We start from the raw sequence: 17,988 nt of genomic DNA on the forward strand, positions 1-17,988 counted from the left end.
TTTCAACAAGAAGTTTCAAGTGTGGGGTCTCTCATACAGAAGCACAATACTGAATTCTAATTTGAGAAATTAGTTCTGTTGACAAGAATTCAACATTCAGCGACCATAAACTATTCTCTCAAGTAAGCAGTGCAGGGGCACTCCACTGCAGGAGCTGAGAGCCCAGTAAGACAGCACATCTGTGGGCCTAACAGCACAATCATGCTCATCATCTTTCCAGAAGGGAACAAGCAAAGCACCACAGAGTACTTTATGAGATAATATTAACCCATAATTTCCCTGGATCAAAGAAAACTATGTTCTTCATGAAAAATAATCTGCTAAATCTCTGCTGAATCAAAGCCCCAAGAGCCATTTCTTTCACCCTAGTACCCAAGCCTAGTACCCACTTTCCCAAATTCAGCAAGAACTCAGGACTTGCAGGCTCATCAGTTAAACTTTTTTCTTAATACAACTGCCAAGAACCCTATATGGAAGTCTATTTTACAAAAATGTCTGAGATCAAGAGGCCACTCTGAAGGCCCAAGGCTAAGACCTGCGGGTCCCATCCCTGACCTTCCCACCTGGAATCCACTCTCGTGATACCTCTACAATTCTCCTTCATGACTACAGACTGCATACTGTCTAGGACTTTAAACCTGACCCTTCACTTTCACCCAACCCAAATGCTAATCCTAGACTTATTAAAGACACAGTAAAAGGTACCAAGAAACAAGTCTAAGTCCTGATGGTGGATGAAAATATAAAACAAAGGAGAAAAGAGGGCCGTGATGTAAATACCCAACACATCTTCTCCTACTTCCACAAACCAGGTATGTCCAGCAACCGGCAGCACTCCCTCCTCCCTACAACTGTCACCATTTCTTCTCATATAGATAACATTAGTAATAACAATAAATAACTGTAGAAAAATAGTCTAAAAATAAATTAGGAATGTTTTATGTTTTAAAGCTGGAGAGGGTATTCTTCAAAAACATCAATGCCATAAAATACAAAGAAAAACTACGAAAATGTTCCAGATTAACAAGACTATATGGATACACATGGACATAAAGATGGAAATAACAGACAGCAGGAACTCCAAAGGGAGGAAGGTGATAAAGGGGTACACGGCTGAAAAACTATCCATTGGGTACAATGTTCACTATTTGGGTAACGTGTACACTAGAAGTCCAATTCCCACCAGTATGCAATATACCCGTGTAATAAAAAAACACACACATACCCTCTGCATCTAAAAGACAAAGAGACTATAGAGAAACATGACAACTACATGTAATACCTGAATACCTGAACTGAGACTGGATCCTATCTGAAGGAGAAAAACGCCAGAAATGGAAAATGGAAAATATTGGAGGTACACCGTTGTGATGTTTTGACACACATATATGCAGTAAACTATAGTCAAGCTAACTAACATATCCATCTCTTCACATAGCTACAATTTTTTGGTGTAGTGAGAATTATTCAGATCTATTCTCTCAGCAAATTCAAGTATTCCATACACTGTTATCCACTATGGATCCCATGCTGTATGCTGGATCTCTAGAACTTACTCATTCCATGTAACTGAAACTCTGTACCCTTTCACCAACATCTACCCATTTTCCCCATATTCTACCTCTTCTCTTTTACTCTGCTTGTAAGAATTCTACTTTTGTCAATTCCCATGTGACATCATGCAGTATCTGGTTTTCTGTGCCTGGCTTATTATCCTTAGTATTATGTCCTCCAGGTTCATCTGCATTATTGCAGATGGCAGGATTTCCTTCTTTTTAGCGCTGAATAATATTCCTCCATGTGTGTTTGTATATTCCAATTTCTTTACCCATTCATCTGTGGATGGACACTTATATTGTTTCAATATTTTGGCTATTATGAATAATGTTGCAAAGAACATAAATAGTGATCTCATTCATAAAGGACATTATTGAATCCATTTTTAAAATGAGGTAACAGCAATGTTAAAATTCCCTGAAGTTGATATAACTCACTGTGGCTATGTAAGACAATACCCTTATTGTTAGGAAACATACACTGAAGTACTTAGGGGTAAAGACCTATGATACATGTAACTTATTCTCAAATGGTACAGAAAAGAATCTACACGTAGATACACACACACGCGTGCACACACACACACAGAGCTGATAAAGCAAGGGGGTAAAATGGGTACAGTACATATTTTTGTCCTATTCTTCCAATATAAATCTTTTTCATTTTCTGCTCAAATATAAATAAATACTTCATTCCTTTATGTATTCAAAAGCACAAGGACAGGTGATTCTGGCTAGTTCTCAAATACTCCATTTCCTCTACAGGTAATAGCCATGCTCAACTCTGCTTGGTCTCAATCAAACAGTGGCTCACTGAAGTCTTCAAGGATCCAGTTTCTTTTTTTCTTTTTTTTTTTCACCAAGACTGAGACTCACTCATCACTCAGGCTGAGTACAGTGGTGCAACGATGGTTCACTGCAGCTTCAACCTCACACGTAGCTGGGACCACAGGTGTGCATCACCACAACTGGCTAATTTTTTAATTTTTTGTAGAGACAGGGTCTCGCTATGCTGCCTAGTCTCTAGTTTCTTATTTTCTGCCATCTGCCAGTCACCCAAACCTAAGCTGATGGGCACAAAACTTACTCTTGGCCAGAGGAATTGGTTCATGCTCATCCAACAGCAAAAAATTTAGAACTTTCATTTGATAGTTGAAGAGAAGCAGTTCTCTTTCTTTCCCTCTAAAGATGACTCATGAAATTATTAGCCCCATTTGCTGCTGCAATTACACTACGCAGACCCATGAAAACACCCAGCCTTAGGATGAAACCAGTACTGCAGACGGCAAAAATAAAGAACCTGGGTCACTGATGACATCAATAAACTGCTGGATCAACCAACCTCAAAGCCCAGCCTAACAAGGGACTTTCCAATTAACTGAGCCAACAAATTCCTTAACTGTCCAAGCTAGCTTGAGTTGAATATTCTGGGATAAAAGCAAACCAAATGACACTCTCTAAATCACTATTATCACTTCCTATAAAAGGTATAGGTAGAAAAGAGAAGAGGAAAGCAAAGAACAGATATGAACAGAAAGAAAAAAAAGGAAAGAAGGGAAAGAAGAAGGAAGGAAGGAAAAAGGGAAAGGAAGGGAAAGGAGAAAAGGAAAGAAAAGGGAAAGAGGAAGGGGAAAGGAAAGTGGAAGAAGGTGAAGGGAAAGGGGAAAGAAAAAGGAAAATGGGAAGGGGAAGGGAAAGGGAAAAGAAAAAGAAAAAGGGGAAGGAAATGGGGAAGGGGAAGGAAAAAGGGGAAGCGGAAAGGTAAAGAAAAAGGGGAAAAGAATGGGGATGGGGAAGGAAAAGGGGAAGGAAAGGGGAAAGGGAAAGAAGAAGCGGAAGGGAATGCGGATGGGGAAGGAAAAGGGGAAGGAAAGGGGAAAGGGAAAGAAAAAGGGGAAGGGAATGGAGAAGGGGAAGGGAAAGGGGAAGGGAAAGGGAAGGAAAAGGGAAAGGGAAAAAGTCAGGGACCAAAGCAGAAAGCCATCAGGCCACAAATATTGAGATAATGAACAAGTACTGCAGCCAGATCCCAAGCAAGGTCAAAAGCTTTGTTTGTAAGGTAAAAGTCAAGGGTCTTTAGACACCAAGAAACCAGGGATGAGCTCTACCAAGAAGCTTCTAAGACTTTGAAAATTTTCACCTTACTTGTCCTTAGGAGTATTTTTTTCACTTTCTGCTATCAGTAAATTATTTTTGAAACTGCAAAGCTGCTTGTTTCAGAAACAAATTGAGGAAAAATCTGAACAGTTCTCCCTCTGCACAAGAGAGGGAGGGAGGTAGAGAGCGCTTCCCTGGCCTGCCTGTTTCCTCCTTTGCTTTCATAAAATCACAAAGGAGAAAACAGGCAGGGCAGGGAAGCTGGCCCAAGACCAACAAATTCTATCTGGAAAATAAGCTCTGGACCTCCAAGGTTCCTCATGCCTGGTTTCACCTCAAGACACCAACTTCACTCAAGTATGTCAATCCTGTTTCTACAAACCAGCAGGTAAAGAGCTTGGCAAAGGAGAAGCTGCAAATTCACTCAGTGTCCAAGCTCTGTTCCTGGCATTTCAAAAGACAGAGATTTTTTTTTTTCTTAGCAAACACAACATTTCTCATAAATGCCCCACCCCACCCCACAACTTTCACAGGGTTTAGAAAAAATGATAAGTAGCTGGTTTCTAAGAATCAATCTGAGAATAAAAGTGAAAAAAAATCAGAGAAATGAAAGGTATACATTTATCATTATTTAGACTCTAAGTAAAGAGAAAATAGATACATTACATGGTAAAAATAAATATCAAACAATAAAGAAATACAGAAATAACATCTGTAACCAAGAGTAAGGTTTCTATCAGTTTTCACAAAAAACCATGTGTAAGAAAATAATACAAACTATTGGAAGGGAATTCATTAAAAAGTTGATATTTAAAAACGAAATTAAGCAAAGCACTACTCTCTGTGATATCTAGTCCCAAATGCACTCTGAAAAGTGCCGTCCCCTACTCATGACTGCCTGACCTCTGCCACCTGTAACCTTACGTTCAGATTGTTGACCGGGCTTAGAATGCTATCCTACTGCTGCCTCACCACCATTCACCAGCAACTTCCACAACAGAAGAGTAATCCCTGTTGGCTGAAATCCTACAGCATATTGTGCATCCTCCCTGACTGACCAACTCTAAGTGTTTAATCCTGTATTTCAATCCTATGTGCTCAATCCAAGTGATCCTAGCAGTTATACTACAGAGGCTTGGGGTATAGTCTTAATCCATAAAATGTACTTCTGTAATTTTATATGAATTCTTATTTAGATAATTTCTCTTAACTCTTTTCTCACTAAAATATGACCAATTAGACTAGAATTTCCTTGGATACAGGAGTTGCATATCTTACCCTTACCTGTATTACCCACTGTACAGAACCACATCCAGGACATGGTAAACAAAACTGCAGGTTGTTAGAATGAAAACAATGTCCACCTGAGTGACACTAAAACCTCAAACAGCTTCTATTTGCCTTTCATAATTTCTATCACAGATTTTTACATCTATTCACAGACACACATACACAACATACACATTATTCTTTTACTGGAGCCCAGCTCCATAAGAACAAGACGTGAGTCTTATTCTTTGCACCTCTTAAATTTCCTGCTACAATATTTTGTATATACATTTAAGTAAATATTTGACAAACTGAATTAGAGACTCATGAATGTCCACAAAACAATATACAGAACAGAATCAAGATATATTTCTATTCGGTTTGGAAACACACATCTATCCCACTCGGACCAGCCCTGAGAGATGAGTGCAGGAGAGAGGATGTACAAGGACATAAAGAACAACAATTTAACCCTTCCAATTACATTTTCCATAAGGTTACAATGTTTAAATTAATTTTCATTCATTTAGTGGACAACAACTGGCCCCAGTAACGCCCTTTCTATTTAGGGAAAACAAATCCAAGACTAAAAAATCCAATAGGTAATCTGTAATATAAAAACAGGAAAACCTATCATGTTGCCAATTTTTACTTTCTTGGCATGTTTAAACAGATTTTTAAAACTTGGCCTTAATGAAAAGATCTGAATCCCTGCTGGCAGGTAAAGGTTCTAGTTTCACAGATAAACTGGCTACCATTAACTGCTTTCGCAGAGCCAAAATAACTCCACATGACTGTTTTTCAACTACAAATTTTAAATTTCTGGTCAAATAACTTACCCTCATGAAACTAATGAGGTTGTTTCACAGTTTCCACATATTATGCACTTAGAAATACAGTCATGCACCCAATAACAATGTTTTAGAGACTGATCCCGTATAAGACTGTGGTCCCACAAGATGATACTGTATTTTTACTGTACTTTTTCTATGCTTAGGTATGTTTAGATATACAAATACCACTGTGTTACAATTGCCTACAGTACTCAATATAGTAACACGTTGTATAGGTTAGCAGCCTAGGAAAAACAGGTCATACCATATAGCCTAGGTGTATAATGGCTATACTGTAGGTTTATGTTAATTAAGTATACTCTATGATGTTCACACAATGACAAAATCACCTAACAATGCATTTCTCAGAAGATATCCAGTCATTAAGCAATACATGACTGTAACTTAGCAAAAGACAAGAAAGACAAGAATAAATTCTCTCCCTCTTTCCACATGATGAATCACAGATTTACCGTTTTAATGTTTGAGATCTCTGTGTTGCTGTTGTCTGAACTGCATTTTGACATTGTGATAGCAGTTTATTGGAAAATCACAGCATGCCCAAGCTTCTGCTCTAAAAATAAATGCAAAAATAGCCAAGTTTAAGATTTCTGTAAACTGAACAGAAACACATCTACAAGACAGCCCTATTGATATGAAGAGTTGAATAAAAGGCCATTATTTTGAATTAAATTTTAAACAAAAGGCATTTAGATTATTTTAGGATACCAAGGCTTACCCTAAAACAAAGAACAAGAGAATAAGCTACAATAGCATGCCTAATTCCCAGAGATCTGGGAGAAATACAAAGCTAGAGCAAAGTTCAAAAAAAGATTTCGTAAATAAAGTCTAAAGATAGTACTTTATAGAAAAATGAAAAAAATTAGCTGCTATTTCCTAAATTCACATATACAAAAGAAATAAAGAAGGTCACCAGAAGAGGTACTTGGCTGAGAAATCCAAATAACCCAGTAGTAACTCTTTAACACAGGTATGAAATTCATCAGCAATTAAAAATATAAACTCGAAGAGCAGTTACATCTACACTATACATTTTTATAGAATTCATTTATGAATAAAAAAATTCAAGAACACTGTTAAGAATGCTAATGTTGGGCAGAAATTTAAATTTGGGGTGGCTCTCTAAAAGACATAAATCGAAAACTAGAAAGCATAAAATGTAGATATAAAAAGTTTAATTTGATCAACAAATACTGATTTTGTTAGATTTGACACCAGACTTGGTTTGCTCTCAGGTCTGAGCCTTCTGCAATGCCTCCACTACCATAAGCTCAGGAAAAACAAATCGGCAGTGGCCTCTTTTTACTACTTCCAGTCCTCTAAAAGACATTCTCATGGAGGTTAAATTTCTCATTTCATACACAAATTTGTTTTGCTAAGAAGTCAACAAAGCCCACTGGGGCAACCTTATCACTACTTTAGCATATACATATTTACCTCAAAATGCTGATTCTAAGTTCTTTCAGAGTTTCCAAGTCTGTATTAATTCATACCCTAGGTAACCTAAAAACAATCAGAGAGAAATTTTAGAAGAGACAACTCATTTTTTAAAACCAACTTTAAGAAATGTTCTACTTTTTAAGATCCCTCATAAAATTCTTTATCTATTGGGCAATAAGACAATGCATGTCTAAAAGAACTGCCCTTTAAAATTGGGATATTATGTTCTAATACAGACAGGAAAAAAAACTTGTTACTACAATTCAATTAGACAGAAGACAGAACTCTTGGCATTAAATTACCTTTTCCCTCAGTAATACTTGGCTTTAAAAATACTTAAACACTATGATAAATCAGTATCATGCTGTATATGAGTGTATCTTCCTACCTCCCAATATGTCAGTGCTTGTGTTTTCATTTTTCTTCTTCTATTTTGTAGAGCTAGGTATCCCATGTTTCCCAGGTTGGTCTCAAACTCCTGGGCTCAAGTGATCCTCCCACCTCGGCCTCCCAAAGTGCTGTAGTACCGTAAGATTACCCAAATACCACTGTGTTACAACTGCCTACAGTACTCAATACAGTAACATGCTGTACTGGCCACTGCAATCAGCCAAGGTTCTATTTTCTAAGGCTACCTCAGACTTCATTTAATTTTTAATTTCATTCTATACCGCCACCTAGCAGGATGCAAACACCATGCACACCAACATGTCCTCCTGTGTCACCCTCTAGAGATGATTTCCAATTCAGACTCACCTCATTCCTAGAAATGCCATAATCAAATTACTAAGTTGATAATCCTTTAAAATTCAATGTAACTCAACTATTACAAAATTATTGCTAAGTTATTCAAGTTATTTCCATTGACAATTCCATACATACATTAGAAAGGTAGAATGTCAAGTACAATAACAACTTATTTTATACTGCTAATTCAAAGGAAAGGGAGGAGGTCCCTTTCCCCTTTTCTTTTCCAGAATTTATTTCTCCCTCCCTTTCAATGTATATGCATTTAAGTCTCCAGTCTTTTAACTTGGCTGTTTCCTAAGGACCTGAAAGCCATCTCTGAAATGTAATCACCAAGGGAAATAACACTCAATCTCCTGGTTTCCTAGGAGGAGATGGGCCTAATTTGTCACCTGACTCCAAAGTGTAAAACCTACCTCTAGTCATAAAAATGTGAAAAAAATTAGCAATTTTATCTTGAAAATATGGATGTAATGGATTGCAACCATTTAGTTATATAAAACAGCAAGATTTCTTTCTGTCTTTGCCAACCCTTTAGTGACTGCCTGTGATGTGCACAGTAGTCTGATTTAATGTTCATTCAATAATAACATTATTTTCTTTCTTTTCTACCTTTGTGGAGCAATTTTCTGGGTTGGGAGATTTCAGTTTTAATTGTATTTCCCTAACATTAGCATTTTAATTTTTTTATTTTTTATTTTATTTTTATTTATTTATTTATTCATTTTTTTTTAGATAGAGTCTCACTCTGTCGCCCAGGCTGGAGTGCAGTGGTGCAATCTCTGCTCACTGCAAGCTCCACCTCCCGGGTTCACACCATTCTCCTGCCTCAGCCTCGCAAGTAGCTGGGACTTAGAGGCGCCCGCCACCTCGCCCAGCTAATTTTTTGTATTTTTAGTAGAGACGGGGTTTCACCATGTTAGCCAGGATGGTCTCGATCTCCTGACCTCGCAATCTGCATGCCTCGGCCTCACAAAGTGCTGGGATTACAGGCGTCAGTCACCATGCCTGGCCAGCTTTTTTATTTTTTAAATATAGCCTAGTTCTCAAATAGTATTCATACCAAATAATAAAATTCCATTTCTTAGAACTTAAATACTGGAGAAGCCCTAAAATATGTTGCCCAACTACCTGGAGGAGTTTTTAAAAATGAAAATGAAAGTGGGCGAACAGCCACACTGAAAATGAATCCACACATAGAATCCAAGTTGTCTGAAAACAACTCCTACCTGCTTCCCTTTTCTAAGTTCCAGAAGAGAAAAAGTCTCAGACGTTTTTAGCTAACTTAATGAGCAAATTGATGCTCTTGCCTCTTAATACTAATATATACATTTATATTATATTTGTATATATACTTACGTATACATATAAACATGTATTCAATGTACATATTTGCCACAAAACACTGATTCTGAGTTTTCAGTGACATCTATACACTATCACTCCGTTCTCATGTATACCCACCTATGCAGGAGGCACTGAGTAAGGCAACTGGGGATACAGGAAGCAGCCTCTTTTTTTTTTCCTTTGTACGTATCTTTCTTTTAAAAATTATCTTAATGCCAGCAAGCAGTTCAGTGTCAGAATACCAAGGTTTAAATCCAGACTCCACTACCTCGCTAACATTGTTTCCTTGCCTGTAAAACAGAAACACCTGACTATTACGAGGATTACACAATATCTTAAACTAGGTAGAGAGAAAATAAAATGCTTGGAACATACAAAATCCATAGTACCTCTACCTAGAATCCATTTTTTAAAGCATAATTATTAAACTCTCAAAATTTTATGAAACTCTTAAAGAAAACCTAAAGTGTTTCATTAACCCTAAGATTTGGCATAGAAAATGCATTCTCATATAATGCATAGAAGATTTTATACAGAATTTATAGCCAGATTAACCTGAAAAACCACAAACTCCTGAATAGGGGGGATCAGGAGATGCTACCCCCAACTATGCCACTTTGGTATATTGATTATTTTGAGCTGAAGGCAATTAAGAACCAACAGATTCAGGAAAAGTTCTACACCTTCCCTCTTTCTACTTAAAAGTAAGGCATAAACTCCCCCTTCTTCTACACCAGGAAGAAAACAAGAACAATCCTCACCACAGCACAGAGAGATGGCACCAAGATGAATGTGCATAAACAAACCTTAATAAATAACCCTTTTCGACCACTGGTTTCCTCCGTACACCGTCTAATCACCTTCCCACAGTTTACCAACCCTAGAAATCCAAACTTCCCCTCCTTTGTCCTTTCACCATTTATCACTCTTTGTTAAGACGGTACATGAGCCTCTAAATCTAAGTGTTTCTTTGGGATTTTACTTCTTTTCTTTGAGCCCCTGTGCACACAAAAATCTTAACGTCAATACAAGCTATAGACCTCTTCTCCTGTTAATGTCTTTTGTTAGTTTAATTCACAGATCCCAGCAATAGAGCCTAAGTGGGTAGAGGAAAAGTTTTCCTCCCCTACATTCCAAACAAGCTAGCCATTATGAATTTATATTAAGATGAAAATCAACACAATTAAATCACAAAATATGGTATATAACGTAAAGTAAATTTAAACATTTTGTATTCACTAGTTCTCTTGAAAAACAAAAAAAATACTGTGTGCTATTTACTGGGCGGACAGACATCACTGAAAACATTATTTCACTGAATTGTTTCTCAGGCAATAAAATGTTCCACACAGAAACAAGAAATAGTAACAATCATGGATGTTTTGAAAATATAAAAAAGAAACCAAAAGAAAATATCCAACATATCCACAGTATATAAAACAAGTATTTCAAGGCTTTATCAACTACTATTTAGTGAATATAGACTATGAAAAGATTAAGGTCAAACCAAGGATTAAGAGAATAAAGAGAAAAAACAAATAATAATTTCAAGAATTTAAACACTGGTATCTTTACATAAATACAAAACACAGAGAATTATTTATATTTTTACTTTTAATTGTCATTTGTCTTTTTAAAAAGTAATTTTTTAGTTTACCCTAACACTATGAGTATGAACTTTACATTTCTGTCATTCTTAAAATTCGCTGCACATTAACCTAGTCATTACCACATACAAAAAAAAACTTCATATAGAAATGCTCCCTTCATCATTACCATTTATAAGAGCTAAGAAACACTCCCCACCACCAATCTATATGTCTAACAATGAATGAGGGAATGGTTTGGTAAACCCTGGTTCATCTTACATGGTGAAATTCAATTCAGCCATTTAAAATGGTACGTTTATAATGAACAAAAATGCTTACGGTGAGAGCAGCAGCAGGCAGACAAATGCCTAGGCAGACAGCGGTGGGTCCCCGGTGAACTCCCACCTTCAAATCAAAGACAGTTTAAAGCCTGAAGGTCAAGACAGACAATATTTTTTGTTTGTTTTTCACGAGAACTAGAAGTCTCAGATAAATCCAGAGACCGGATTGAGAACCTGTCTTCCCATTTGGCACACTTTCCTCTGACTGATCCTCACCCTTCACCTATCTTACATACACCTACATTTCCCTAATTGGTTTTTTTACACTGTCATGCCCACCTTCAAGTGGTGCATTTAACTTTTTTTGCATACTCACAAACCAATCAGCACGCACTCCCCTATTCTGAGACTGTAAAAGCCCAGGACCCAGCCACACTGGGGGAGAAACTACACAACTTCGGGTGGAGAACCACCCCCACGTCCCCTTTCTGCTGAGAACTGTTTCATTGCTCAATAAAATGTATGTCTGCCTTCTTCACCCTTCAGTTGTCAGCATATCCTCATTCTTCCTGGATGCAGGACAAGAACTCAGGAACCGCCGAACGTGGGTATGAGCTGTAACACAGGTAGGCTGGGGCATGACTGGCCTAGCCACTAGCTGAGCCAGGGCGCAAGCCAGGTGTGGCCCAGGCAGGCCAAGTGGGAGGGTAGCGTGGCCAAGCAAGGCCTGGACGGGGGTGTCACCAGCCAAAGGTCTCCGGCTGGTAAAGTGACTGAGAAAAATCCTGTGTCAATGGCTTTAAATGAAAAAGCAGAACATTTTTATTTACAGTAAGACTATGATTATGTCTTAGTTAAAAACTAAAGGAAAGGAAAAAGGGAGGGAGTGAGGGAGGATAAGAAAGAAAAGGAAGACAGGAAGGAGAGGCGAGAGAAAGTTAGTTTACCCAAAAATTAATGATAAATTAACTGGATGAGTAATTTATTTTTTCCTTTAAACTTTTCAGCATTTTAAGTTTCCTACAATTTGAACATGCAGAATTGGGAACTGGTAAACAAACTTTCAAACTGTGGATGACTTGTGTGATGATAAGCTAGAGATATACAATTCTGTTTTAGGTAATGACAACATCCTCCCAGCCGTGTGCAGTGGTTCACACCCATAAACCCAGCACTTTGGGAGGCCAAGGTGGGCAAATAACTTGAGCCCAGGAATTCTGAGACCAGCCTGGGAAACATAGCAAAACCCCATCTCTACTAAAAATATAAAAATTAGCCAGGTGTGGTGGTGTCTGCCTGTAGTCTCAACTACTCAGGAGGCTGAGGTGAGGGAATCGCCTGAGCCGGGGAGGCTGCAGTGAGCCATGATCACACCACTGCACTCCAGAGTAAGACCCTGTCTCAAGAATGAATGAATGAATGGAGTAAAAACCTCCCCCGTTAAGGCACAAAATGTGGTAACATTTATCTGAGTATCTGAGTGGGAAAAAACACACACCAACTGTTTTTCCTCTGTTCTCACACAACACATAAAATTTCTGTGACCATATGTGTGGGGTTTCTCCCCAACAACAAGCAAGCAATCTATTCTGCAGCAGACACCAGCTGGGTGTCTTCTACTAATAATTGAATTCCAACATTATCTACCTGGAGATAGCATCAGATCCCACAGGTTGAGGGCTCCAGTCCTCAAGACTTCCCCCACCCTTCCATGTCAATTGCAAATCTCAGATTATTTTTTGCCAGTGCTCCCGACCAATCAATTAACTGGGGTTCCCACAACGCCCTCCTAGAATTTAACTTGCTAGACCAGCTCATAGTCCTAGGGGAAAAACTTACTTATGTTTACCAGTTTATTATAAAGGATATTACAGGCTGGGTGCAGCGGCACACGCTTGTAATCCCAGCACTTTGGAAGCCTAAAATGGGAGAATCGCCTGAGGCCAAGAGTTCGAGACCAGCCTGGTCAACACAGCGAGACTCCATCTCAATAAAAATAAATTAATTAATTAGGTAAAGGATATTACAAAGATCCAGATGAAGACATGCACAGGGTGAGGTATGGGGAAGGGGTATAGAGCTTCCAAGCCCTCCCAGAGCAAACTGCCCTCCAGGAACCTCCATGTGTTCAACTCTCCAGAAGCTCTCCAAACTCTGTCCTTTAGGGTTTTTATGGAGACTCATTACCTGAGCATGATTAACCTTCAACCCCTCTTCTCCACCAGAAGTTGGAGGGTGGGTCTGAGTCCAAACCTCTAATCATGCCTTAGTCTTTCCAGTAACCAGCCCCTGGGATTTTGAAGCTACCAGGAGCTACCAGCCACAGGTCAAACATTAGCATACAAAAAGACATCACTTTGGAGATTCTGAAGATTTCAGGCCTTGTATGCCTAAGAACAGGGTAGAGGACAGACGAAATATATATTTTACAGTATCGTAGTATCTATAATTTAAACCACAAATTCATTAGCCTTCTTTTCATGCATTACTCTATCTGAACCAAATAAACTTCTGGGTTTCTCTAAATCTGTAACATAAATATATTATGTTTAAATTTCAACATAATCATGCCTAAAATTAGATTTGTCCAAAATTGAAGCTGAACACAGGTCAAATACCGTCTTAACAAATTCCACCCATCAAAGAACTCCATATAAGAAGCGTCTCTAGGCTGTAAACCAAAGGTCCGCTTGCTGCTTGGAGTACTTCTCAGAAAGATGACATTTCAACACATCAAAACAGCAGATACACACCCCTCCCCTCCAGTTACCTATAATGACATTTGCCCTACAGTTTTGTTTCAAGAGACATAAATACTTAACACATCACTAGTTTTCAAGGTGAGTTTTAAGACTGATATTTGATTCCAAGTTTCTGTACTTTACTTTTTTTTTTTTTTTTTTTTTTAGAGACAGGGTCTCACTGTGTTGCCCAGGCTGGAGTGCCGTGGCTGTTCACAGGCACCATCATAGCACATTACAGCCTCGAACTCCTGGGCTCAAGTGATCCTGCCATCTCAGCTTCCTGAGTAGCTGGGACTACAGGCACATACTTTACTCTTAAAGCTGTGCAACGAGTGCTAGAATTTTATTCAATTCATGACTATCCTCTGCCTTTACACCAAGAAAGAGCATCCACTGGGAAAAAGGAGCCACAATTTTCTCTATGTCAAGCTGTTTTAAGATACGTAACGTGAATACTTAAATACTAAAGGGAGGTCAATCCAGAGACAAAATGAATATAAGAGTTAAGATGGATGTTTATTGAGACAGGAAAGCAAACATATTAAAAGGTCCAGGCAAGAGTGTGACGCAGTACATCATCATAGCTTCTGTGCAACATTTCATGTTATCTGCCTTTCCAGTAACACCAAAACAAGTGTGTACCAACAGAGTTCGCCACCTCTCACAAACCCCATCCCTCAACTTTCCCTAAAAACCTCTATCACTTTAGTTTCCTCCCCTCTCATTTAGCACACGTGGGCTATCTATACCACCCAAATCATCATGGGCTTAATTATATTACTGCCCCATGTATCAGCTGTTATTGCCATTTCCCTCAAGAGTATTAAGATCTTTGAAAGATAATCTCATACTATACTTACATTCCTATTACATAGTTTATGATTTGTTTGATTTTCATCTTATTATAAATTTGTAATGACTAGATAGTTTGGAATGTAAGAAAGTATCCATGAATAATTTTTTATTAATTAATTCAAAGTTGAGAATAAGCTTTATTGATCTAACCTTAACAACTATTGAATTAAAGCAGCTTTTTATAAGTCAAATATAACACTCAAATTAGATACTTTCTATAGTTAAAAGACTTTAAACAACCCAAATTATTTTAACAAGCTTAATATCCTCGACCTTGGCACCCAAGCCCAAAAGAGTAATTCAAGGCTAACTAGAAACTGTCAAATCTAGAGAGGTACCAGTTAGTACAATGATAATTTCGATATTATCTGACTATACCCATCCTAGTTTTCTTAGGTCACTTCCAACCACTATAAAATTCTCTTCCATATTAATGCACACTAATCTGACTCTAACCTTGAAGATGTTTCAGAAACAATTTTAAAGTTTTTAAAGTTGCAGGTGTTAACTGGGAAAACCCAAAAACTCAAGATATTATTTCTCAACTTTAGTTTCTCATTTTAGAAACTGTATTTTGTAGGCTGGGCACAGTGGCTCATGCCTGTAATCCCAGCACTTTGGGAGGCCGAGACAGCTGAATCACTTGAGGTCAGGAGTTCGAGATCAGCCTAGCCAACATGATGAAACCCCGTCTCTACTAAAAAATATACAAAAATTAGCCGGTGTAGTGGCTTGCACCTGTAGTCCCAGCTACTCAGGAGGCTGATGCAGGAGAATCGCTCGAACCCAGGAGCCAGAGGTTGCAGTAAGGTGCAATCACGCCACTGCCCTCCAGCCTGAGAGACAGAGCAAGACTCAGCCTCAACAACAACACAAAAAGAAACTGTATTTTGTTAGGTTTAAAATTCAGGTGAAACTCTATTGAATGTCAACTAATAAATGTAGAAGGAATGACAGAAAAGTCCATTTTTAACCATCGCATTAGTAACTGAAGCAATAATCATTAATGGATGCTAAAACCACTGGGTGAAAGTTGCTAAAGAATATTTACATAGTCTGAAAGCTTTTCTGCAGATTACCTACTAATTACAAATGAAAACTGGTATTTTTATCAGTGGAAAAACCTGATAGATACCCCTTTAATCCAAGTGACAAAGCTAAGATCACCAATACTGGGACAAACTGACAACACCTACCTCATGTAGTTTTCCTACTAAAAGTACAAAACTTGAATCTATTTTTGCTGAGGGAAAGAGGGGAACAGAGTCTCACTCTGTTGCCCAGACTGGAGTGCAGTGGCACGATCATAGCTCACTGCTACCTCAAACTCCTAGGTTCTAGAGATCCTCCTGCCTTGGCCTCCCAAAGTGCTGAGACTACAGGAGTGAGTCACTGTGCCCAGTGCCAAAACCTGAATCTAATCATAAGGAAACATAAAACCTAACCTGAGGTTTCTTTTACAAAACACTTGGCTTTATATGCTGAATTGAAGTATGGTTTCAAAGATGATGTGTTAATTCATGCATAGCAGACGAAGAATGTGTTATTTATGGAAACTTAGAGACATTTAAGGCACTATTACATTTGGTATCACTACTACAGAGACCAACTAAGATAGCTGAACCAGTATAGATAATCCTCCTTGAAAACTTGTCTGTAAAATATTGTTCTCAAGCCCTCTTTTCCTTCATGCTCCATTGTATTACTAGACCACACATTTCAATATTAATAATTTGGGGGCTCACAATATAATCTAATCACATTAAGACTATTGCATGTTAAAATTTTCTCTAATACACACACTTAAAAGAAAAATATCACCTAAATTTTATCAAATGCTAGTCGTGTATCATGAGAGTTTAAGAAACTCCTTTTTTTTCCTCAAAACCTCAAGAGGCAAACACTGCCGGGCACGGTGGCTCAAGCCTGTAATCCCAGCACTTTGGGAGGCCGAGACGGGCGGATCACGAGGTCAGGAGATCGAGAACATCCTGGCTAACACAGTGAAACCCCGTCTCTACTAAAAAAATACAAAAAAAAATAGCCAGGCGAGGTGGCGGGCGCCTGTAGTCCCAGCTACTCGGGAGGCTGAGGCAAGAGAATGGCGCAAACCCGGGAGGCGGAGCTTGCAGTGAGCTGAGATCCGGCCACTGCACTCCAGCCTGGGCGACAGCGCGAGACTCCCTCTCAAAAAATAAATAAATAAATAAAATAAAAAAGAGGCAAACACTACTATGACAGTTTATAGACAAGGAAGCTGAGACTCAGAGACGTGCCATATGCCCAGTGCTCCTTGGTTATAAAGTTGAAGAATCAGGATTTGAACCCTGGTCTCTCTGACACCAAACACTTGCTCTTAAGTATCCCTACAAAGTTATGATAAAACACTAATATTAAACTTTGCAAAGTGGAAAGAGCTTAAAATACCATGAATCAGAGCAACTGACAGCGATGGCTGGGCAGCAGGATGCATAAGAGGAGGACAGGCTGTGCGTTCATCATGTTAATCTCACCTCCCAGGATGTTACCAAAAGAGGAAAGACAGAAATCCTGCAATCTCGAAATATCTCAGAGGACTAAATACGACTACTACCTCTCTTTTTCCCTTCAAACGGGGTCACTTATCTAACTTCTTAATCAAAGAACCTTCCTACATCATGTCAAAGATCAGTTTTTAAACTAAAAGTCTTCTCTCATTATTCAAGTTCTCTAAGTACGGTTTGTTTTTTTTTTTAATTCTGAACTGGTTAACTGACCTCATTTTCTAATCCTCAAGAATTGTTCAAATGTGTTGTTAAAATCCCTGCTTTATTGCATACATTGAGCTGTCAAAGAAAGAACAAGCACAACAGAGGTAGTCTGTGCCAACAACGAGAAAGTCTGCAATACAGTAAAACTCCCAATTTTGACAGCTATTTTCTCCTATGATTCTTAACACTTCCCTCAGTCTGCAACGTTTCTGTGCACACAATCATACGTACCTCACAAAGCAAAAAGGACCAAGCAGCATGATTTGTCCAAAAACATAACAGTAATAATCTTTTTAAAAGCCTTAATATGCAAGCAATATTCTCCACAAAACTGTGTTAGCTTCTAAATATTTCAAAAAGTATTATAAATTCACTTATTCACTTAACAAATCTGAGTGTCTCCTATATGCCAAGCACCATGTCTGGTAATGAATATGCATGAAGAATCTAATCCTTACT

The 17,988-nt window shown here is 38.3% G+C and overlaps 1 protein-coding gene across 4 annotated transcripts in view; it reads right to left on the minus strand.

The window, feature by feature from the left end:
• DICER1 (dicer 1, ribonuclease III) overlaps nucleotides 1–17,988 on the minus strand; it is a 71,272-nt gene that overhangs the window by 48,326 nt on the left and 4,958 nt on the right. The window contains exons 2-3 of one of the 4 annotated variants that reach the window (XM_025391829.1): nucleotides 7,214–7,279; nucleotides 6,229–6,329 (exon numbers count right to left, since the gene is read on the minus strand). The exons of 1 other annotated variant lie outside the window; for it this stretch is intronic. The gene's annotated coding sequence lies outside the window, so the exon portion shown is untranslated. Of the gene's footprint in view, nucleotides 1–2,643; nucleotides 2,831–6,228; nucleotides 6,330–7,213; nucleotides 7,280–17,988 lie in introns of those variants that run through there. 2 more of the 4 variants (XM_025391832.1, XM_025391831.1) reach the window with 2 other exon arrangements.

The sequence above is a fragment of the Theropithecus gelada genome, chromosome 7b, assembly GCF_003255815.1.
Source record: "Theropithecus gelada isolate Dixy chromosome 7b, Tgel_1.0, whole genome shotgun sequence".
NCBI lineage: Eukaryota > Metazoa > Chordata > Mammalia > Primates > Cercopithecidae > Theropithecus > Theropithecus gelada.